Below are 26841 nucleotides of genomic sequence, written 5' to 3'. Positions count from 1 at the left end.
AGCTTCCTAATTAGCCTACCTCACCTCACCAACAATTATATTATAACCCCCACCCTTTACTGTAGGGCTGTACAGACTTTGCTGTGTCATGTGTTACCAAAATCACCAAACTAACAAGTGTGGATGAGAGATGGTATTTGATCACATACTGTAAGCAGCCTTTGTTGACCTGGGTGAGGGGAGTGATCAAAGTAGGGCTGAAAAGATCATTATTTTAACTTTATTTATTTATTTATTTATTAACATAGCCCATGGACGGCCGGTGAGGCCATTTGATCCCCTTACTGCTCCAAAACATGCACAAATGCAAAATATAAGGTGCTCCATTCTTGCTCCAAAAGTGTAATATATCCACCAGGAAGCTCTTCGAAATGTCTAAGTACATATTTTTGAGAGGTGGCACTGTCTCCTTAGCTTGTTACCAGGACGCCGACTGACGCCGTCTCGAGTTAAACTGGTCTCGAGATAATCCCAAAATAGTGAAAATAGCCGATCTACAAGCTCACAAAGTTGCAAGAAGCATGGCCTAGTGACATTCATAACGTTGATTGATTGATGAAAGACTTCATTAGAAGTTTGCATAAGAAAAGGTACAGTTTCATGACAGTACAGTACACTGGTACAAGCTCAACTAAAAGGATACACCTTTAAAAAAGCCTATGGCTTGTTTCAATTAGGATCCTTTTCTTTTTAAACTCATATTAGCCTAGAAAGGTTTGTGGAGGTAAAGATAGGCTTTGTCTTCATTCAGCAGTTTCGAGCAGCAGCCTCCTCTAAGTGTCTTTTCAGTGCTGATATAATATTATATTGTCAGTGCATAATTATACGACAACAACAAAAAGGAAAATAAAACAACAACAACAACATTACCTTCTCCCAGAATGTCTCCTGGTAGAAAACACACTTTCACTCTCTTTCCACAGACTGTTGTGCAACGACTCTCTCTCCTCCACAAAGCTTTGTGAGTGAAAAGCTCTATTATTGTATTTATAACTCAGTGAAAAGCTCTATTATTGTATTTATAACACAGTGAAAAGCTCTATTATTGTATTTATAACACAGTGTTCGTTCACTCTCTGCTCTGTTTACGCTGTGTTTATACTCTATGGTTTCAACCCGGACGAGAGAGAGGGACGGAAACGCTTCCCGTCCTCCCCTCTATCTTGTCCGGGTTGAAACACAGTGCACTGCCCCGGAGTTCCCCGCAGAAGTAGACCTAGCAGAAATGCTGCTTTAGATCATAAACAAACTGGAAACATTATTTTAACCAAACACAAACAAACTCCCAATGAATTATAATGTAGTAGACCTGCCATGAACATCACACTTTATGTAAACTAATATACAATGAATTATAATGTAGTAGACCTGAATATCACACTTTATGTAAACTAATATACAATGAATTATAATGTAGTAGACCTGAATATCACACTTTATGTAAACTAATATACAATGAATTAGAATGTAGTAGACCTGAATATCACACTTTATGTAAACTAATATACAATGAATTAGAATGTAGTAGACCTGCCATGAATATCACACTTTATGTATACAATGAATTATAATGTAGTAGACCTTCCATGAACATCACACTTCATGTAAACTAATTACCTTGGGATAATAAAGGTATCTATCTATCTGTCTGTCTGTCTGTCTGTCTGTCTGTCTGTCTGTCTGTCTGTCTGTCTGTCTATCTATCTATCTATCTATCTATATATCTATCTATCTATCTATCTATCTATCTAATATACAATGAATTATAATAGTAGACCTGAATATCACACTTTATGTAAACTAATATATAATGAATTATAATGTAGTAGTGAAAAGCTCTATTATTGTATTTATAACTCAGTGAAAAGCTCTATTATTGTATTTATAACACAGTGAAAAGCTCTATTATTGTATTTATAACACAGTGTTCGTTCACTTCCGGACATCACCATGGCAGGACGTGTTTTTCGCTCACGCTCCGGAACCAAAACACCAAAGGCTTGGTTCATCCCACATTTTCTCCTATTTCTACTATGGATCACGGATTTATGCTATAAATCACCACAGATCCTAACACCAATGGAATACGAGAATCTTTTATGGGAAATGGACAAAACGGACGAAAAACACAGTGAGTTATATCTTCTTGCCAAAACGGTAGCTAAGCACCCGAGCTTTGGATCTCATGTTATTCAATCTTTGCTGGCTGCTAACCGGAACAAAAGGGACAAACCCCTGAATGGTTGTATGAGTCGATCTTTGATCTTCTTATTATTACTGCAATCAGGAGATATAGAATCGAATCCAGGGCCTGTAGCTACCAGACAGATGACCCGAAGACTAGCTGCTCTCGCTACTGCAGCTGGATTGACGACGGCAGATCCTTCTTTGTCTGTGATCAGCGAAGCTAACGATGCTAACTTAGCTAGCTCCTCACTGATGAATCCTGAGGGACTAACAACGGGCTACTCCAGATGTCCTGACCAGCCGACCTCCGACGATCACACGGCAGTCGCCTCCGCGGACTCACGGATCGTCGAAGGACCCCCTGGCTCACGGACCCCCGGTGAACCCTCGGCGATCGCCCCCGCATGACTAGCTCAGCACGAGACCAGCATCATCGACGCAAGTCACGCAACACCGGACCCCGGCGGCCCCACCGACCCACCCGACCTGCAGACGCACCCGGCGGACCCCTTCATGGACCCGGCGGACCCCCTCATGGACCCAGCACCCCAGAACAGAGTCTACATTAACTCTGCTCCACGCTGGCTAACGGAGAAGGCCAGAGCGCTGTTTTCAACCTGGGTTAAATCGGTGACCACGGGCCCCCACCACCCCATCCCCCAACTTTTCATGGAGACCCCTTTGTCCCTTTGTCCCCCTCTGAAGCCCCCAGAGACTGCAACCAACCCCCCCTCCCCCACCGACGCCGATGCGAACACTTCCATAGACCTCGCCATGGACTTTGCCAGCCGCTTTGTGAAAAGAGGTATTCATATTATGCACTTAAACATTAACAGTTTGTTTGCTAAATTTGAACAAATCAAGCATATGGTTCACGAAGGTAAGGTCCATTTTCTAACCTTCTCAGAGACCAAACTTGATGACTCTATCACTGACTCTCAGATCGAAATTGACAACTACTCGGTCATCCGAAATGATAGAAACAGATTTGGTGGTGGTGTATGCATGTATGTTCATAACTGTATTAAGTATATCCCCCGCCCTGACCTACAACACAGCTCTTTAGAAACTGTATGGGTGGAAGTGATTCTTAAGAAAGCTAAAAACATACTAATCGGTGCCATCTATAGACCGCCCGACCAAAATGATTTCTGTGAGTTACTGGAGGAGAGCCTTGCACCGGTGGACAATGTTGAAAAATACATTATTGGCGATTGGAACATAGACATGCTTCGTAAAGAAGCTCCTCTATTCAAAAAGTTCAATAAGCTATGTAATCAACAGGGTTTCACTCAGCTCATCACCAAGCCAACTAGGGTTACAGATAACTCTCAAACCACCATAGATCTCATTGTAACCACAGACAAATCAAAAGTCTCCGCGAGTGGGACTATTGAATGTGGTGGTCTAAGCGACCATGATATCATTTACTGCACCCGCAAAATACATAAGTCCAAAGCTGACGGCCACAAAACAGTTGAAGCTAGAAACCTCAAAACCTACTCTAGCGAAGCCTTTAACCACAAACTGGAGAAATCTGACTGGTCCCCAGTACTAGCTAGCACTCAGGTCGATGAAGCCTGGCTAGGCTTTAAATCCATTTTCAACACTACCCTAGACGAAGTGGCTCCTTTGCGTAGGGTCAGGGTTAAAGCCCGCTCACAGCCATGGTGGAATTCGGAAATCTGTGAATCAATGAAACTCAGAGACAAAAAATACTCTGAGAAACGCAAATATAATCACAAACTCAAAAAAGGCCCCAATAAACACCTTAAAGCCAAATTAGAAATAGTCAGTTTAGAGGCTAATAAACTGAGAAATCGGACAACCTCCCCTAGGATGCATGAGTGGGGTCAAAAATGACCCCAGGGGTTGTTATTCTTCAATATCTTTAAAATTAAAAGTTTAAATATTTTCATATTCCAGGTATTCCTCATAAAACATGTTTGTGACATGAGGCCATTTGCATTTTTATCATTCCTTTCATTATTTTTAAGAAATTGCAGTTTTTGTATCACTACCCCACTCTTCCATGAGTGGGGTCAAAAATGACCCCAATTAAAATCAATGCATTTTTGCAATAAACTACTTCGCTCTCACACATAACTCTGACATACTTTTGCCTAGCAACGTGATTTCAACTTTAAAACGCTCACACGACTTGGGCCTTTTTTTGAGCTGCAATTGTTGAAGCCATGCCCCCTCTTCCCTCCTATTGGCTGGGCTTTAAACATCCATAACTCCAGTTTGCAGCATTGTACAGTCTCGAAACTTGGTGTCTGGACTTATACGGGCAATATGGATGAGCTGTAATTGTTGAAGCCCCACCCCCACAAGTCTGTTGTTTCCACCCGCCCTGACGGTTGCTTCTCGCCCTCAGGGCGTCTTACTGGTAATAGTAGTAATAGTAGTAATAATAGTAGTAATTGTGTAATAGTAGTAGTAATAGTAGTAATAATAGTTGCGACCGTAGATCGCAAGTTTAGTATGTGAACAGTCACAGCTTGTCCATGTATGTATGTATCTCTGTCACGCCTGACACTGTGGGTCTATGGGTTTGTCGCTCTGACATCATGCTCTGATGTCACTGTGATGTCAGGGGAACCACTATAACAGAATGGGTTTGCCGCTCTGGCTTCACGCTCTGGCTTCACTATGATGTCACACTAACAGAATCCCTTTTATGCCCATACATGGAGTTCCCTGATGTCATTAATATTAAGCCCATATCTATCAGGACTTCATATGGGAATACCCATATATGGAGACCACATCGGCCACATACCACACTAACAGAATCCATATATGGCCAAGACAGAAGGCCAAGACATCCCATACATGTATCTGTGTGGCTGGTTCTACAGACAGGGATCTCCATGTATGGCATAAAAACGATTAGTGTGACATCACAGTGAAGCCAGAGCGGCAAACACATTCTGTTAGAGTGGTTCCCCTGACATCACAGTGACATCAGAGCATGATGTCAGAGCGACAAACCCATAGAACCACAGTGTCAGGCGTGACAGAGAAACATACATACATACATACATACATACAAGCTGTGACCGCTCACATACTAAACTTGCGACCTACGGTCGCAACTATTACTACTATTACTACTACTATTACTACTACTATTACTACTACTACTATTACTACTACTACTACTACTACTACTACTACTATTACTACTACTATTACTACTATTACTACTACTACTATTACTACTACTACTACTATTACTACTACTATTACTACTACTATTAATACTACTATTACTACTATTACTACTACTACTATTACTACTATTACCAGTAAGACGCCCTAAGGGCGAGAAGCGACCGTCAGGGCGGGTGGAAACAACAGACTTGTGAGAGGGGGCGGGGCTTCAACAATTACAGCTCGTCCATATTGGCCGTCTAAGTCCAGACAACAAGTTTCGAGACGGTACCATGCTGCAAAATGGAGTTATGGCTGTTTAAAGCCCAGCCAATAGGAAGACAGGGGGGGGCGGGGCTTCAACAATTACAGCTCGTCCCTATTGGCCAGAAAAAGGCCCAAGTCATGTGAGCGTTTTAAAGTTGAAATCACGTTGCTAGGCAAAAGTATGGCAGAGTTACATGTGAGAGCAAGTCGTTTATTGCAAAAACACATTGATTTTAATTGGGGTCATTTTTGACCCCACTCATGGAAGAGTGTAGGTATTGGTAGGTCATGCATCCAAGGGTTAATCCTTTCTGCCAAAAAAAACTACTTGGATGAGAAAGTTGAGGAAAACATCCACAAACCACGAGACCTATGGAAGCTATTTAAAACCCAGCTAGGCTGTGGTGCTAAACTCAGATCCATAGCCAGCAACATATCCATCCAAACTCCCATAACCCTCCTCACTGATAGTCTTGATGTAGCCAAAAATCTCAACATCTACTTCACCTCCATGGCCAAAAATCTGGTCAATAAACTGCCCGCTCCATCTGGGCTGTTTGGTGTTAGGCACATCTTGAAATTCTACAGGAACCTTGGGGTATGCAAAGACAACTTTAAACTTGCCACGGTGTCAACTGATGAAGTGTTTAAAAAACTGCGCACCCTACCTCAATTCAAGGCCGCTGGCCATGATAAAATTGCCCCCAAATTTCTCATAGACTCAGCTGCCACCATTGCCCCAATCATTACCCATATTATTAATCTATCTATCAAGCAGGGTTATGTCCCCCAGGACTTCAAATTAGCCAAGGTAACCCCCCTGCACAAATAAGGCAGTAAACTTGACCCTGGCAACTACAGGCCAATCTCAATCCTTAGTTCCATCTCTAAGGTAATGGAAAAAAATGTCTATGAACAGGTGGCTAAATATCTTGAAGAGAATAAACTGATCTACGAGTTCCAGTCTGGCTTCAGAGAGTCCCATTCCACAGATACATGCCTCATCTATTTGAATGATTACATCAAACGGGAAATTCACGATGGCAAATATTGCGGCATGGTCATGCTGGACCTCCAGAAGGCATTTGACACCGTCGATCATTCTATTCTGATCGAAAAACTCAAAGCTATTGGTCTTGATAGCACAGCAGTGAGATGGATGCACTCTTACTTGGTGGGGAGGGAACAGATGGTGGAAGTCAACGGAACCCTGTCCCCCCCCCTCCCAGTAAACTGTGGAGTACCTCAAGGGAGTATACTAGGACCACTGTTGTTCTTAATATACGTAAACGACATGTCATCTGCTTGTGACTGCAATCTGTTTCTGTTCGCGGATGACTCGGCTCTCCTAGTCTCAGGCAGAGACATTTTGCAGGTTGAAAAGGCCCTTAACTGTGAACTTAACAAGATCTGCACCTGGCTCAATGACAACAGACTCTCAATTCACCTAGGCAAAACTGAATGTATCCTCTTTGGATCTAGTCAGAAACTTAGCCTAGTTGAGAACTTCACAATTAAAGTAGGTGACACTGTGATAGAAAGAAAAAACCACATCTGCTACCTGGGTTGCATCCTGGAGGCTAACCTATCCAGTGAAAAAATGACCACCAAGGTAATCAATAAAGTCAATCAACGAATTCGCTTCTTGCAAAGAGTTGCCCCACTGATCAATATTAAATCCCGAAAGACACTAGGAGGTGCTCTTATTGGGCCCCTCATTGATTACGGAGTCCTTGTCTGGTATCGCGACGCCCCAGCTGCCTTAAAGCTAAAGCTCCAAACAGCCCAAAACAAACTAATTAGGGTTGTGCTTGGTCTCCCTCCTCTGACCCACCTTACCGAGCATCACCACGAAAGCGTGGGGTGGCTCAAAGTAGCTGACAGAGTACAGCATCTTGCAATGGGCCTGGTGTACAAGATACACTACACCTCCAAGATTCCCATGTACCTGACAAACTACTTCTTAAAGGTCAAGGATGTTCACGATCATAACACAGAGGCAGCTCCACTAATCATCATCAGCGTAGATTTAACACTAAACAAGGCGCTAACTCGTTCTCCTGCTATACCATCAACATGTGGAACGCCCTTCCACAAGCCCTAAAGGAGAGCAAATCCCTAGCCTCCTTCAAAATTGGTATGAAAAGTCACCTTCAGACAGCAGCTACCCATGACTTGTAAATAGACTAAGCCCCCATGCTCCCCCCCCCCCTTTTCTTTGTATTCTGCCTTTTGTATTTGATGTTATGCTTTTGAAACTGATATTATCCTAGATAAAGTACTATGTTCTATCCGTCTGTCTTTCAATGTTATATGAGATACTTAAAGTGTGGTTCCTGTGGAAATAAGCCTCGGCTTTCTAGGATCTCCTTTTAGTTGACCTTGTACCAGTGATTTGTACTGTCATGAAACTGTACTTTTTTCTATTGCAAACTTCTAATAAATTCTTCAATCAATCAATCAATCAATCTCTGCTCTGTTTACGCTGTGTTTATACTCTATGGTTTCAACCCGGACGAGAGAGAGGGATGGAAACGCTTCCCGTCCTCCCCTCTATCTTGTCCGGGTTGAAACACAGTGCACTGCCCCGGAGTTCCCCGCAGAAGTAGACCTAGCAGAAATGCTGCTTTAGATCATAAACAAACTGGAAACATTATTTTAACCAAACACAAACAAACTCCCAATGAATTATAATGTAGTAGACCTGCCATGAACATCACACTTTATGTAAACTAATATACAATGAATTATAATGTAGTAGACCTGAATATCACACTTTATGTAAACTAATATACAATGAATTATAATGTAGTAGACCTGAATATCACACTTTATGTAAACTAATATACAATGAATTAGAATGTAGTAGACCTGAATATCACACTTTATGTAAACTAATATACAATGAATTAGAATGTAGTAGACCTGCCATGAATATCACACTTTATGTATACAATGAATTATAATGTAGTAGACCTTCCATGAACATCACACTTCATGTAAACTAATTACCTTGGGATAATAAAGGTATCTATCTATCTGTCTGTCTGTCTGTCTGTCTGTCTGTCTGTCTGTCTGTCTGTCTGTCTGTCTGTCTGTCTGTCTGTCTATCTATATATCTATCTATCTATCTATCTATCTATCTAATATACAATGAATTATAATAGTAGACCTGGATATCACACTTTATGTAAACTAATATATAATGAATTATAATGTAGTAGACCTGCTATTAATATCACACTTTATGTAAACTAATAGCCTTGGCTCAAGAAAGACTATGATTGATTGATTGATTGATTGATTGATTGATTGATTGATTGATGAATGTATTAGAAGTTTGCAATAGGAAAAAGTACAGTTTCATAACAGCAGAAACCACTGGTACAAGGTCAACTAAAAGGAGATCCTGGTAAGCTTTACGGCTTATTTACACAGGAACCACTTTATGTAGGCCTGAGTGTCTAATGGACCCTTACAGGTCCTTGAGGGTCCTCTCAACAAAATTAAATGGTTTTAATATTTTATTAATAATGTAATTTAAATGATTATTTTACTGTCTTTAAGTCAATGGTTCTCACACAGGACCCCACCTGAACGTACGTAGGCCTACTGTACGCTATTATTCCTACCGTAGGAGACGCCGTTTGAAGGAGCGCTCGTTTTATTGTCCACGGCATTGCAAGCGGCGCGAAGGCCAGCGGACCTTGGGGCCGCGCAGCCGGCGGAGCACCGCGCGAGTTACGAAGCCGTGGTGAATGCAATCGTTATATTTATGCCCAGGCCGTAAGGCCTGGGCAAGCCCACGATAAACGCCCTGTCCACGATAAACGCATTCACACCCGCCCGCGCAGTCCAAGTGACCACAGCCGAGCGCTCCAGACTGTCAATAATACCGTGTAAAAGTTAATTTTCTTCTGTAATTAATCATAATATTCCTGGAAACGTAAAGAAAGGATGGGTTCCACTTTTAGTAAACCTATGAAATGAGCTCAGTGCGGTGCTTCTCAAACTGGGGTCCAGGGACCCCCAGGGTTCCTCCAGTGGGTTCTAAATGGACCCTTACAGGTCCATGTGTTTCCATTTATTCATTCTCCAGAACCAACCGTCTCAGTTCAGTCAGTGTGTTGGTGTTTGCGTGACTTTTATTATTGACATATTATCATTGTGGTCACTGAAGTGCAGTTACCCAAATTGACCAACAGGTGGCATCTCAGTGCAGCATCATGTGGCAACAAAAACAGATGGTTATTGTAGAAGAGGCATATTTGTCATTAGTAGTAATACTGTGGTGCCATAGGTTTGTCTTTTTTCACTCCCTATTTTGTATATGTCTATGGAGTTAACATTACTCTAATATACCCCCAGGTTAACATTACGTATTATGCAAATATGTCTTCTCTGTGTATTCTATGTTTGGTTTCTTCCTGATAGCTGAAAGCATCAGAGTCAGGGAATTAATGTTATCTTGCTCAATACTGAGCGTATAGATTTGTACTGTTTTACCCTAGTGTAGTATAACACTCTGCTAAAGGTGTTTAACTGGGGCATGCCTGCAGAGAACTGTGTGTGTGTGTGTGTGTGTGTGTGTGTGTGTGTGTGTGTGTGTGTGTGTGTGTGTGTGTGTGTGTACTTCCCCTCTGTCTCAGTTTTACCGCACAGGAAGTGAAAGCCGTTGCACACAGGAAGTGGGAGAGCTTGCATCTTTGCCTTTGAGGGGAGAATGGTAAATGGTGCATTTATAAAGAGCCTTTATCCAAGGTACTTTACATAGATTGCACATTACATTCGCCCATTCACACACACATTCATTACATTCACCCATTCACACACACACACACACACACACACACACACACACACACACACACACACACACACACACACACACACACACACACACACACACACACACACACACACACACACACACATTCATACACCGATGGCAGAGGAAACCATGCAAGGCACCAACCTGCTCATCAGGAGCAGTTAGGGGTTCAGAGTCTTGCTCAAGGACTCTTCCACACTAACTCTGGGGGAGCCCGGGATCGAACTGGGAACCTTCTGTTGCCAAGCGACCGCTCTACCTCCTGAACCACTGCAGCCCTGCCTCATCCACTGTGATGTTGATTCCAGGCACAAAGCAGGCTTTACTGTTATCTGTCAACTGGTTCCACACCTCAGTCTGGAGCCAGTTCAGACTGAGGTCTGGACAGCAGGGTTGTCCAACGTGCGGCCCGTGGGCCGTTTGCGGCCCTGGGAGAGGTCCAATACGGCCCTGGACATGAGTTTCAAATTTGTAGTTATGGCTATTTGAAATGTAATTATTTTATTTTCAAATGGATTATTGGGGCTTTAACAAAACATTGCATATTTCTTCACCACTCATACCAAATGTATTTTAGCCTATAACTGTACTTCCAATAATTAAAGTCAATAATTAAAGTACTTATTCTTCATAATAATAAACAACAAACAGGAAATGGACACAGCCCTCACCTTTCGTCCACTGTGGCCCGCTCTATGAAATCAGTTAGACAACCCTGCTTTATAGTTATCTGTCAACTGGTTATAGATCTCAGTCATTGCTGCAAACGTGTCTCTGTTTCTTTGCGGGAGGCCTGGTGTCCTTGTCATCAAAATACAGGTCTAGAGCATGATTGATTTGAACCGGGGTGGACTGGGCATCTGGCATACCGATAGACGACGACCTTCGATATCTTATACCGATAGAAAAGTTTGGTACACCCTTTAATCAGGTTTTTACACCGTTATCCCTGTCTATTAGATGAGAGAAAGATGAAGCAACATAATCACTAAAATATGGCATATATATAAGGTGTTGGGAGTGAAAATGATGAATATAATGTAGGGGTGCCTCCATAGGGGTGCCCTGAGCCAAAAGAGTTTGGGAACCCCTGGGCTACATAACAGTAGACTTGTTTCACTGCCTTCTCTGACTCTGTGGAGGAGGCGGGGCAACAGCATACAGTACAGTAGGCCTAGTCTATAAAAGAAACAAGAAACAGACAGGCAACCATTTTGATCCAGACACAAAAACTGAACTGAACATCTGGACAACATAATGGGATTATAAAACAAAAGAGAAAGGCTAAAACTTAACTAAAGTAAGTGTTGTTTTAATATCACTACTACAACCACTTAGTTTACACAGAACGAGAAGCAGTTTCTAAAAACAGTTTCTAGCCTACCATGGTTTATTACTACTAAATAACAATACCTCTCTCTGTGTAGTTTGATTGTCTTTATTTGCTCTGTGGGTTATGATTCATGACACCAATGCATAGACAGAGCAGAACATAAGAGCAGAGCATTCCGAAAATAATGATCTATATTTTGTTTTAATATATATAGACCTATATATACCAGTAAGACTCCCTAATCGGGACAAATATCACAACCTCCACCTCTCACGTCATACGGGTAGCCATAGTTACACCTGGAATGTTGAATCTCCATATATGGAGATAACCTACGCATCACACAAAGTCTGACCTCACCAGCCCATACTTGGGCATGGACGACTTATATCTCCATATACGGAGATGGCCATATATGGAGATACGATGACATCACAGAGTCCACAGCTGATGATGTGGCGTGATGTCATACAATACACAAACAAGCCCTATATAAAGGGGCAATTCTCACCAGGGAAGAGAGCATTGCCTGGAATGTTGAATCTCCATATATGGAGATAACCTACGCATCACACAAAGTCTGACCTCACCAGCCCATACTTGGGCATGGACGACTTATATCTCCATATACGGAGATGGCCATATATGGAGATACGATGACATCACAGAGTCCACAGCTGATGATGTGGCGTGATGTCATACAATAAACAAACAAGCCCTATATACTGATGCGATACGATGACATCACAGAGTCCACAGCTGATGATGTGGCGTGATGTCATACAATAAACAAACAACCCAGCAAACATTTTGAGGTATATTAGACATCTAATATACATCTAAACTTATACCAGACGTCTAAGTTTATACGTATAAAAATGGTCTAGATTTGCAAGTTTTTTAGACGTCTAAACTTAGACTAGACGTCTAATATACGTCTAATAGACGTCTAAGTTTATACCTGGGTCTAAATTTAGACTTCTAATAGACGTCCGGCCGTAAGGTCTAAATATAGACGTCTATTAGACGTCTAAATTTAGACCCAGGTATAAACTTAGACGTCTATTAGACGTATATTAGACGTCTAGTCTAAGTTTAGACATCTAAAAAACTTGCATATCTATACCTCTGGTAGACCATTTTTTATACGTATAAACTTATACTTCTAGTTCAAATTGTTTAGTGGGAAGCCCTATATACTGATGCGGAGATATGAGCAGGGCAAAGGTGTGACGTGTGACCGACCGACCGACCGACGGACGGACGGCCGGTGGAGGTTTTCATAGTAAACTGCTCCCTGACGGTCGCAACTAAACTGCGACCTTACGGTCGCAATGACACGTGGATTTGCTATAACGATGACATTGACATTTTATGACGGTTATGGTAAATTAACCCGCGGCAGATTTCCACTAAACAGTGATCTTTCTAAACGGCTGAAACTTCATTGGTTAATTCCATTGTGAGTTAACAGTAACACCCGGTCTAGAGCCCGCCTACTGTATCCTGCTATTTGCATACACACATGCATGCACGCAGTGTTTCCGTTCCAGACCGGATCTACAACATGCAAAGAGACTTATAGCCTCTATGATGGCACTGCGAGATTGCGCTCCTCGCGGTGGAACTACTTCACCAGTTTACTGTAAACCACATGATTTAGGAGAAGATGGCCATCTGTCGTTGTCAGTAGGGCGTGGTTTCCTTTGAGTATTTAGTGTTTGTGAATGTAGTATTTTACAAAGAAAAGTTTTAGGCTACAATCAAAATAATCCGACCATTATTTTTTTTTAAATAAAGTGCTGAAACAGTCGACATCTCAAAGCTGCAGTCCATAACTTTGTTTAGTGAATAAAACATTATTTTAACCATGGTAGAATTAATTAATAGTATTATTACTTATTAATATTAAACTATTCCAACATCTATCTCAGACCAGTGGTGCACCCAACCACTAGCCTGGGGCCAGCCTATATACAATGCAGCTAACTAGTAACTGCGTATAGATCCCCTCCTTGTTTTAACACGGCTGGGATGTCTAGCTCAGCTAGGCTACCCAACCACCGCACCGCAGCAGTTAGTTCTGTTGTTGCAACAGCTGTGTCTCCCTGATCTTCTACTCTGTGGTCTAGTAGGACCTCTGCTGGTTGACAAGAGCTACTGCATGCATCTGCGTCTACTGTAGTCTCAGCATTATGTTGGTGATTTGATTGATTGAAGACTTTATTAGAAGTTTGCATAAGGTACAGTTTCATGATTGACGGTACAGTTCACTGGTACAAGGTCTACTAAAAGGAGATCCTAGAAAAGCTTATTTCCATAGGAAACCATTGTAGTATCTCATATAACATTGAAAGACAGACGGATAGAACACAGTACTATGCATAGATATAGACCTGTAGGAAAAGGGGGAAAATACAAAAAAAGATAAAAACATACAGTAGGTAAATACAAAGAAGGGTCCGGGGAGCTAGGTAGGGCTGAGCTATGTTTGTTTTTACCAATTGCGAACGGCTGCTGCCTGTAAGTGTTTTTTCAGGGCGATTTTAAAGGATGCTAGTGATCCACACTCCTTTAAGACCTTCGGTAAGGTGTTCCACATTTTTGTGGTACAGCAGAAGTTTGACCCTTTTGTTTATTGTTGCCTCATAGCGCGCGCGTGCGTGCATGCGTGTGTGTTTAAAGGCTCTGGGCAAATGGCCGAAAGGCTACCACAAAGGTAGCCCCATATAGAACCTCACCCGTCGCTGCATACGGTTGTGCTCCGAGACGAGCAGTGTCGCCAGATGGGAAATGTTGAATTATCGTACCGGAGGCTCAGAATTATCGTATTTGACATGAAACTATCGTACACAGCCAAAAAAGAGAAATCACTCGCGCAAAAACGTAATTTCACCAAAAAAATGCGTCTTTAGTGTAAGAAACGACCTTGTTTGAGACTCCTGTGTGACAAAAACGCATCTGATATGCTGCGTGGAGGCAGACAACTTCCTGGAGCTTACACAAATAAAACCCTGAAACTGGTCTGGAAAGATGCAACCAGCGTTTTTAATGACTCCAAGTACAGATCTGGGGTCAGATTTACTGATTTCCTGGCTTATTTTGAAAAGCCAAACCAGATCCCAGATCAGCAGCCAGGGAAAATAGTGAATTCACGTTCTTTTTGGTGATATGCCGAAATTATCGTACATTTGGGCATTTTTGGAATTATTGATCGTACATCGTACAGGGGGCCAAATTATCGTACAAATACGATAATTATCGTACGTCTGGCAACACTGGAGACGAGGTCCTATAAGGGTTTCCCCGTGGGGGGGGCGAACGCCTCCAACGGTGCGGTAGAAAACACTCTTCCCGAAATTGTATCCACAAAGTAACGGTAGTTCCGAGCTCCCAGACTGTGAAAACCTAGCCAGGGTCAATAAAACATGAACCAGGGCACGAAACAACCCCTTAAAATCGCTAGTTTTGTCAGCCGGTAATGTTTACAAGCCTGGAAGTTGCAGCCGGAATGGTAGCATTAGCGGCCCCTCTGGTCGAACGTAGCCCCAACCGTCGCTGCATTCGAACAGACATTCGACCAGAGGGGCCGCTAATGCTACGGGGAAACCCTTATAGGACCTCGTCTCGGAGCACAACCGTATGCAGCGACGGGTGAGGTTCTATATGGGGCTACCACAAAGGATGCTGATGGTTAATGCCATGCATCTCTAGCATGGTGTGTTTTCTGATTTATTTTATTGACTGTAACCTTGACAGGTTTAATAAAGAGCAACATGGAGAGCAAGAAGGAGGAAGCTGACAAACATCACATCCACAGAGCAGAGTCTCCAACACCCAGCTGTGTGTCTGTGAAGAGTGACAGGTCTAAAGGAGAACATCCTTTCTGCAGTGATCAACCTGGACCTCCACACACACAGTATGTCAATCCCCCTACACAATATATAACACTTGTTATGTTCCTGGCCTAGGGTTTCAGGGAACACAACAAAAACAGGGGGAGACGCATTATTATTAAATAATTAAAGTTAAATAAAGATTCAAAAGGAGGAGTGAGGTGTGGAAGTCAATCAAGTCAGTGGTGAAGTGCATGTATGGATGAGTGAGAGATGTAGTGTGTGAGTGTTGCATGTGTTAACAGGAATAACAAAATAAGGGGAATGGTGGGAGAGGAGCTGGAGTGAGGAGAGCTGGGAGAGGACTGGGGAAGCAGGCTTTTATAGGCATGGACCGGGCCCAGGTGCACGCCAATCAGACTTGATAGTCTATCAATCAGTGCTGCTCCCCAGTCCTATGGGAAGGAGAACAGAAAACATTAATACAAAGCAAATAATAACTACAACTAAAGGAGTGACCAATATATAAAACCCTACGGCCTACAGGCCTACAGCTACAGTATATCCTCCTAATGAGGGAACCGTCACACACTATAACATGACAAAATTATCTCATGCATGTGTAAACTACTATAAAACAATACTATTAATAACATAGTGTATCCTCCCTGTTCAATCTGTATCTATATTATCAGTTACTATGTGTGCAGTTTGTGAATGAAGTTGTACAAATTACAATGTGGTGTTCAGTGGTGAAGCTGCACTATACAGACTGACTGCTTGTGTACGTGGCTTAACTATATATGTTATATCTATCTGGAATATCTATCTATGTAACAATAATTATATGCAAAATATGTAAGGGTATCGCAACTGGCCCACCGTTACAGGTACTCGCCCCTGCACCATCTATGAGACAGTGGCATCGCTCTCTCCATCTCTCCTTCCCTCAAGGCACCGACGGACGCCCCTGCATCCCTCATCAAAAAACACTACTGAATCACTACTCATCACTACTACTAAATGTCTACACAAACACTACCATTTCACTACTTGATTACTATTGCAATGTGTAGTGATTTAAGTAGTGATTCCCAGTAGTAATGAGTAGAGAAATGGCTGGTTTCACCCACTGAATCACTACTGATAATCACTACTTAATGACTATTCAAATCACTGCACGACTGCTACTTAATTACTTCAGCATCACTATTGGCTTTTGGGAAAGTACTATCCAATCACTACACAATCACTACTCAATTCTTTCACATTTATTATTGAATTACTACACAATCACTGCTGTATCTCTTCACAATCCCAATGGAATTAATACATCCTTGTGTGTGTAGTGTTTCTATAGTGTTTCTATAGTGTTTATCACTACTGAATTACTTTTCATTTCTACACAAACCCTTTTGAATCACCTTTGAAACTCTACACGATTATCATTCAAACACTTCTGTCTTACTATTAAACAAACCCCTTTGAATCACTCAAACTCTACACAATGCTTACACATTCACTGCTGGATCTCTTCTCAATCCCTGTGGAATTACTACATCCTTGTGTGTGTAGTGTTTAGGTAGTGTTTTATCACTACTGATCACTAATGAATTACTTTTAGTTTCTACACAAACCCTTTTGAATCACTTTTGAAACTGTACACGATTATCATTCGATCACTTCAGTCTTACTATTAAGCAATGACGACAACAACTACTCATTCCTTTTACTTTTACACACTGCAAAAAAGCCCCAATTAATTCAAGCAAAATATTCATTAATCTAGACAAATTGTCTCATATCAACCAAAATGTTTAAAATAAGGTAAAAAGATCATAATGAGAATAAGCACAGAACACATGTTTTCTTCATTTACTTTTTATTACATTTTATTTTAAATTTTAAATACTCATGCTTTTACTTAAACCGCTCTTCTTACTGAACAAACACTATAGCAATGATTGCTATGGAAAGATATATTTAAAACACATTTTAACAAAGACATCACTTACAGCACCTTTAAGGTTAATGATCAGTTCCGGGGTCAGCCGATACAGTCCACTGTGCAACCACAGACTGTTTTGCCTTCGGGCCATAGTATTTTCCTTTAGTCATGTTGCACTTGGGGTATGTGAGGTGAAAGGTGAACACGTTATGAGATACATCGTCAACACAGGCATGGCCCCAATTGTGCAGTTGGTTTCACCGACGATCACGGCAGGCAGAGTGGTCTCGCCTGCAGAAAGGTATTGGGGTCTTCTGCAGATTGTCACAAACACAAAGAGAAAAACAAAACAAACAATATCACAAACAATTCACTTATTGTATTTTTAATCGTATGGTCAAATATGAAAGTTTGTCAAGCATGTGATATTCTAGTTCTGGTCCATAGCATTAATGAAAAATAATCCACAGACACTCTTCCTGGTTGAAGACTATTTTACGAAACAGCGCTTCCAACGTCACAGAGATGAATAACACCCAATGAAACTTTTCATTTCGCCTATATATGTATTTTAAGTGTGTGGTGGGGGGCCCAGACTGCATCCACTAAGTAGGGTAAGCTTTCAACTGTCCACTAAACAGTTTCTTTTTTTTTCTTTTTTTTTTGACCAGTCGAGCGGGCTTTCCGGTTTTGTCAAGGAGGTGTGGAGGTAGACTAACATAGCGTTAGGGAGAACTCCACTAATGCTATGGACCAGAGCTAGTGATATCCTTACGTCATGTTATGGAAACATGTCAGGCATGCTGCAATGTTACGTGCTGTAATGTTAAAAACATGAATTTATGCAGCCAGTTATTTAAACAAACAATACTTCCTACCTTTCCAACTGTTGAACCTCCTCTGGAATGCTGCATCCAGATTGTGTTGATCCAGATGGTGGAAGATCTCTCTCTTTCTGAGATGGTGGAGTCATTGGTGTCTTGACTGTCTTCATTGGAAACGTATGGCTACTCTGAAAGCAAAGTCTCCCTCTTCTCTTTCTTGAAGGGATCACTCCTTTTTTTGAGTTGTTGCTTTCTGAACCGTCTTCAGAAGCTGCATCTTCACAAACACACACATTTGTTTTTTGTTGTTATAAATTAATTTAAAAAATATATATATTCCAAAATTAAATGATACAAGCTGACACAAGCTGCCATGCCATAGTGGGAACAATGAACATCAAAAGTGAAAAACAAACTATATAAAACATTGGCCAAATTGTCAAATGATATAAGAAAGAGGCAACAATTGTGAATAGCAGATCTACAAGCTTAATACACAAGCTTACTACTCCAAGTGCTTGTCAGGGTGCAGGGTCCCCAGCTCAAATATGATTATTTAGGGGGCTTGAATGGTTAACAGTCAACAGGGTCACTGATTAGACCTATATGAATTAATATTATGTCAATACATCTATGAATGAATGCAGATATCATCAATGAGTATAGGGGTGGATATCACAGTCACTATGCACTAGCAATGTACAAATTTAGCCGCAAATTGCAACACTAGATTTTTTTTATTGGTTGAATCTAGGGTTGCAATACCTCCCATAGGCAGCCAATGCATCAAAACATTTTTTTTGCAATCTGATTATATTAAACAACGTCAAACTCACCAATATTGCGCTCTATGGAAAGCTTGAATTACCGGTATCCTCTTGCTATCTGCAAAGTGTTTGTTTCATAAAAATCCACATAGACATGTTATGATCTACTTTCTGTCAAGAAATTCAGTTCAGGTTCTAAGTGCTGGAGTTTGGAAGCGCTCGTGGGAAATCACTCAATGGTCCACTGTACCACCTGGATCTAAATGTCACATAATGTAGGAGGCAGCGGGACGTTGCGTTATTGAAGACGAGCGCTTCCAAAGTTCAACACTTAGGAAAAAAAAGGGAGGTATTGCAACCCTAGATTCAACATATTTAAAAAAGAAAAGGAAATCTAGTGTTGCACTTTGCAGCTAGCACAAATTAAGCAATGAGTATAAGAATATCAGTAACACTGACATTAATTACTTTAAACAAAAACATGCTGCAAGCCAATGCATTAATGTTGCTGTTGCCTAACAATGTTAGTTGTTAACGTGTGTGTGTGTGTGTGTGTGTGTGTGTGTGTGTGTGTGTGTGTGTGTGTGTGTGTGTATGTATGTATGTATACACACACGCACGCACCCGCACGCACGCACGCACCCGCACGCACGCACGGACACACACACACACACACACACACACACACACACACACACACACACACACACACACACACACACACACACACACACACACACACACACACACACACACACACCTCAGCTGAGCCCAGAACTGGTTCTCCAATGTTTCAATTTCAAGGACCCCCAGTTATGCATTTGGCTATAATCCCCCATAACTCCCCTATACAGTGTTCAAATGGGACAGGTCCATTTGGTTCACAACTAATAATATAGCATGGGGACCCAGGAGTCTTTACATACAAATAGCAAATAGCTACTGAATGTAGACATAATGAGAAACAGGAATTTATAAGATTCTTATAAATTCAGGAATTTATAAGATTTATAAGATTCTCAGGAATTTATAAGATACAATGAATAACCATTCACAACAGTGTTTCTTCAAATGCCAAGATCTCCCCTTAACTGCTGCTAAATAACTCTGTTAGCTCTGTTACCCACAAATTCTACACATCAAAACACCTTATGATAATACAAAACAAAAAAATTACCGCTTCTATCAAAGGACATAGGCCTACTATAAGCTGTCCACAACACATTTTGAAAATTCTGTTCCTTTAGGATGTACTGTAATAACTTTAGCATCAGCTAACGTTAGCATTAGCTTAGTATTTGTTTACTGGTTAGCTGCTAGCATGCAGGAAAATACACACTTTCTACAAAAACACAACAGAAAACATTCTTAACATACATGTAACAGTTACATTATCCAGTGTTTTAACTTTCACCTACCGAAAAGGAATAAATGCAATGACTCCATGAGAGCTGGTAAAACTCCTGGCTGTTAGCAGCAGCTTCCCACAAACCGGTTTAAACTGGTTCCAAGGTAGAACAAGTAGTGTTTCTGTAGTGTTTTTACTACATATCGAGGGCTTGGAGCGCAAAGGGCCTATGTGACATTTTTGGCGAAAATGACTTTTTTACATCATTTTAAAGGTCTCTGCGAACTCTATCAGATGGTGAAAATCTTACGTAATAATATTTTTTACTTTTTGAAATAAAGCCTAAAAACCAAAAAGGCTCATGTGAAACCCTTCAGTTGAACTTGGAGCGCAAAAGGCTTTAGTGCACGTGTAGTATACCAAACCAGACACACTGTGGCCCTAATAGGCACCAAAATTCGGCACAAACACTGTTCAGGAGCCTGCCATGACAATAGTCACACCAGGGGCCTTGTGTGGCCCCCAGGGACCACATTAGGGCCCCTGGTGGGCCCTGGGTGCCACAGGGGAACAGAGATAGTAACTTGCCAGAAACTGCTCTGATCCGCACCAAAAAAGGATTAATCAGGGGTCTGCATTCAGAGTGGCCACACCAGAGGCCATGTGTGGCCCCCAGGTGCAAAATCAAGGCCCCCAGGGGCCCCTGGATGCCACAGTTTCACCGTTGGTCCACTCTGCACCAAACGTGGCACAAACACTGTTCAGGGGTTTGCCACGACAAAAGTCACACGAGGGGCCATGTGTGGCCCCCAGGGGCCACATAAGGGGCCCCCAGGGGCCTTTGGGTGCCACAGGCGCACTGTTGCCCCATTACGCACCAAACTTGTCACAAACACTATCCAGGGGTCTGCCCTGAGAATAGTCACACCAGGGGCCACATTAAGGGCCCCCGGGGGCCTCTGGATACCACAGATAAACTGATGCCCCATTACACACCAAACTTGTCACAAACACTTTTCAGTGCCATATTTGGTGCAGATCAGAGCAGCAGTGCCACATTGGGGCCCCGGTGTGGCACATGGTGTGACTAGTGTTATAGCAGACCCCTGAACAGTGTTTGTGCCATATTTGGTGCAGATCAGAGCAACGGTGCACCCAATTGGCACCCTGGGGGCCCCTGATATGGCACACTGAGGCCCCTGATGTGGCCTGTGAGGTGGCCCCTGGTGTGGCTATTGTCATGGCAGACCCCTGAACAGTGTTCATGCCATGTTTGGTGCAGATTTTAGCAACAGTGCACCTTTGGCACCTTGGGCCCCCGGGGGCCCCTGATATGGCACACTGGGGCCCCTGATTTGGCATGTGAGGTGGCCCCTGGTGTGACTATTGTCATGGTTGACCCCTGAACAGTGTTTGTGCCAAGTTTGGTGCAGATTGGAGCAACAGTGTGCCTTTGGCACCCCGGGGCCCCTGGGGGCCCTTGATATTGTACACTGGGGACCCTGATAAGGCCTGTGAGGTGGCCCCTGGTGTGACTATTGTCATGGTAGACCCCTGAACAGTGTTTGTGCAAAGTTTGGTGCAGATTGGAGCAACGGTGCACCTTTAGCACCCCAGGGGCCCCTGAGTTGGCCCCTATTGTGCCCCCTGGTGGCCACATGTGGCCCCTCATGTGACTATTGTCATTGCAGACCCCTGAACAATGTTCATGCCAAGATTGGCACAGATTGGACGAACAGTGCACTTTTGGCACCCATGGGCCCCCAAGGGCCTCTGTTTTTGTAACTGGGGGCCAAATGTGGCCCCTGGTGTGGCTACTCTGATGGCAGGCCCCTGATTAGTGTTCATGCCAAGTTTGGTGTGGATCGGAGCGGTTACTAACAAGTTACTGTCTCTGGTCCAGTGTTATTATTTTCTGAATGTCACTTAGACCCTAAACATGAAGCAAAAAGCTATAAAATGTTAGAGCGCAAAGGGCCTAAGTGACGTTTTAGCTTACACGTATTAGTTTTGTATTTTTTTTTAATTGTTTTGTACTTTTTTATGTATATAACTATTAAAATATCAATTCCTTTTAGCTTAATCTGTATAAAAGTACAGACTGCTTACGTATGTTGTTTTTAATAAAATAGTTACAGTCAATTAAAACTTTGTTTTTGCTCTCCTGTAAAATTCTGAAAATGTCACATAGGCCCTTTGCGCTCCAAGCCCTCGATATTCACTATGTTTTGGGTCAAACACAGGTGTTTCAATTGTTTGATTGGTATAGAACTAATAATGTTCTACTCCAATCAGAACACCTGTGTTTGCCCCCCCAAAAAACATGGCTGCTGTAGGACTACAATTGCCACACACTATATAAGCAAGTAGTAAAAAACTCTACTTGTTACTACATATTCACTACACAAGTAAGTAGTACAATCTCTACATAATCACTATTTAAATGCCCTTGTAGTGAAGCAGTAGTGTTTTAACAGCTTTTTCACTACTCCGCTTGATTACTACTGCAAACACTACTGTTTCACTACAAAACTCTACTGGTGAGTCATGAGTAGTGAATATGTAGTGTTTTGACTACATATTCACTACACATAAACAAGTAGTAAAATCTCTACATAATCACTATTTAAATGCCCTTGTAGTGAAGCAGTAGTGTTTTAACAGCTTTTTCACTACTCCGCTTGATTACTACTGGAAACACTACTGTTTCACTACAAAACTCTACTGGTGTGTCATGAGTAGTGAATACATTACAGATTTACTACACAATTGCTACACATGACTACACAGTCACTCCCTCATCAAAAAACACTACTGAATCACTACTCATCACTACTACTAAATGTCTACACAAACACTACAATTTCACTACTTGATTACTATTGCAATGTGTAGTGATTTATGTAGTGATTCCCAGTAGTAATGAGTAGAGAAATGGCTGGTTTCACCCACTGAATCACTACTGATAATCACTACTTGATGACTATTCAAATCACTGCACGACTGCTACTTAATTACTACAGTATCACTATTGGCTTTTGGGAAAGTACTATCCAATCACTACTCAATTCTTTCACATTTATTATTGAATTACTACACAATGCTTACACGTTCACTTCTGTATCTCTTCACAATCCCAATGGAATTAATACATCCTTGTATGTGTAGTGTTTATGTAGTGTTTCTGTAGTGTTTTATCACTACTGAATTACTTTTCATCTCTACACAAACCCTTTTGAATCACCTTTGAAACTCTACACAATTACCATTCATTCACTTCTGTCTTACTATTAAACAAACCCCTTTGAATCACTTTTGAAACTCTACACAATGCTTACACATTCACTGCTGGATCTCTTCTCAATCCCTGTGGAATTACTACATCCTTCTGTAGTGTTTAGGTAGTGTTTTATCACTACTGATCACTAATGAATTACTTTTAGTTTCTACACAAACCCTTTTGAATCACTTTTGAAACTGTACACGATTATCATTCAATCACTTCAGTCTTACTATTAAGCAATGACGACAACAACTGCTCATTCCTTTTACTTTTACACACTGCAAAAAAGCCCCAATTAATCCAAGCAAAATATTCATTAATCTAGACAAATTGTCTCATATCAACCAAAATGTTTAAAATAATGTAAAAAGATCATAATGAGAATAAGCACAGAACACATGTTTTCTTCATTTACTTTTTATTACATTTTATTTTAAATTTTAAATTCTCATGCTTTTACTAAAACTGCTCTTCTTACTGAACAAACAGTATAGCAATGATTGCTATGGAAAGAGATATTTAAATCACATTTTAACAAAGACATCACTTACAGCACCTTTAAGGTTAATGATCAGTTCCGGGGTCAGCCGATACAGTCCACTGTGCAAACCACAGACTTTTTTGCCTTCGGGCCATAGTATTTTCCTTTAGTCATGTTGCACTTGGGGTATGTGAGGTGAAAGGTGAACACGTTATGAGATACATCGTCAACACAGGCATGGCCCCAATTGTGCAGTTGGTTTCACCGACGATCACGGCAGGCCGAGTGGTCTCGCCTGCAGAAAGGTATTGGGGTCTTCTGCAGATTGTCACAAACACAAAGAGAAAAACAAAACAAACAATATCACAAACAATTCACTTATTGTATTTTTAATCGTATAGTCAAATATGAAAGTTTGTCAAGCATGTGATATCCTATTTCTGGTCCATAGCGTTAATGAAAAATAATCCACCTGACGGAGACACTCTTCCTGGTTGAAGACTATTTTATGAAACAGCGCTTCCAACGTCACAGAGATAAATAACACCCAATGAGACTTTTCATTTCGCCTATATATGTATTTTAAGTGTGTGGTGGGGGGCCCAGACTGCATCCACTAAGTAGAGTAAGCTTTCAACTGTCCACTAATACCTTTGGTTTGGTGAGGGCGAAACAGTTTTTATTTTTTTTCGGACCAGACGAGCGGGCTTTCCGATTTTGCCAAGGAGGTGTGGAGGTAGACTAACATAGCGTTAGGGAGAACTCCACTAATGCTATGGACCAGAGCTAGTGATATCCTAACGTCATGTTATGGAAACATGTCGGGCATGCTGCAATGTTACGTGCTGTAATGTTAAAAACATGAATTTATGCAGCCAGTTATTTAAACAAACAATACTTCCTACCTTTCCAACTGTTGAACCTCCTCTGGAATGCTGCATCCAGATTGTGTTGATCGAGATGGTGGAAGATCTCTCTCTCTGAGATGGTGGAGTCATTGGTGTCTTGACTGTCTTCATTGGAAACGTATGGCTGCTCTGAAAGCAAAGTCTCCCTCTTCTCTTTCTTGAAGGGATCACTCCTTTTTTGGAGTTGTTGCTTTCTGAACCGTCTTCAGAAGCTGCATCTTCACAAACACACAAATTTGTTTTTTGTTGTTATAATTAATTTAAAATATATATATATTGCCATAGTGGGAACAATGAACATCAAAAGTGAAAAACAAACTATATAAAACGTGGTCAAACATTGGCCAAATTGTCAAATGATATAAGAAAGAGGCAACAATTGTGAATAGCAGATCTACAAGCTTACTACACAAGCTTACTACTCCAAGTGCTTGTCAGGGTGGAGGGTCCCCAGCTCAAATATGATTATTTAGGGGGCTTGAATGGTTAACAGTCAACAGGGTCACTGATTAGACCTATATGAATTAATATTATGTCAATACATCTATGAATGAATGCAGATATCATCAATGAGTATAGGGGTGGATATCACAGTCACTATGCACTAGCAATGTACAAATTTAGCCGCAAATTGCAACACTAGATTTGTTTTAATTGGTTGAATCTAGGGTTGCAATACCTCCCATAGGCAGCCAATGCATCAAAACAGTTTTTTTGCAATCTGATTATATTAAACGACGTCAAACTCACCAATATTGCGCTCTATGGAAAGCTTGAATTACCGGTATCCTCTTGCTATCTGCAAAGTGTTTGTTACATAAAAATCCACATAGACATGTTATGATCTCTGTCAAGAAATTCAGTTCAGGTTCTAAGTGCTGGAGTTTGGAAGCGCTCGTGGGAAATCACTCAATGGTCCACTGTACCACCTGGATCTAAATGTCACAATGTAGGAGGCAGCGGGACGTTGCGTTATTGAAGACGAGCACTTCCAAAGTTCAACACTTAGGAAAAGAAAGGGAGGTATTGCAACCCTAGATTCAACATATTAAAAACACACACACACACACACACACACACGCACGCACGCACGCACGCACGCACGCACGCACGCACGCACGCACGCACGCACGCGCGCACACACACACACACACACACACACACACACACACACACACACACACACACACACACACACACACACACACACACCTCAGCTGAGCCCAGAACTGGTTCTCCAACGTTTCAATTTCAAGGACCCCCAGTTATGCATTTGGCTATAATCCCCCATAACTCCCCTATACAGTGTTCAAATGGGTCAGGTCCATTTGGTTCCCAACTTCTAATAATATAGCATGGGGTCCCAGGAGGCTTTACAAACAAATAGCAAATAGCTACTGAATGTAGACATAATGAGAAACAGGAATGTATAACATTCTTGTAACAATAAAAACAATAAATAGCTTCTGGATGTGGATACAATACAATGAATAACCATTCACAACAGTGTTTCTTCAAATGTCAAGGTCTCCCCTTAACTCTGACAGTGTACAGAAGAAGAACTGCTGCTAAATAACTCTGTTAGCTCTGTTACCCACAAATACTACACATCAAAACACCTTATGATAATACAAAACAAAAAAATTACCGCTTCTATCAAAAGGACATA

The sequence above is a fragment of the Nannobrachium achirus genome (genome assembly GCF_963921795.1).
Source record: "Nannobrachium achirus genome assembly, chromosome: 10".
NCBI classification, from domain to species: Eukaryota; Metazoa; Chordata; class Actinopteri; order Myctophiformes; family Myctophidae; genus Nannobrachium; species Nannobrachium achirus.
This window is presented reverse-complemented; position numbering follows the sequence as displayed.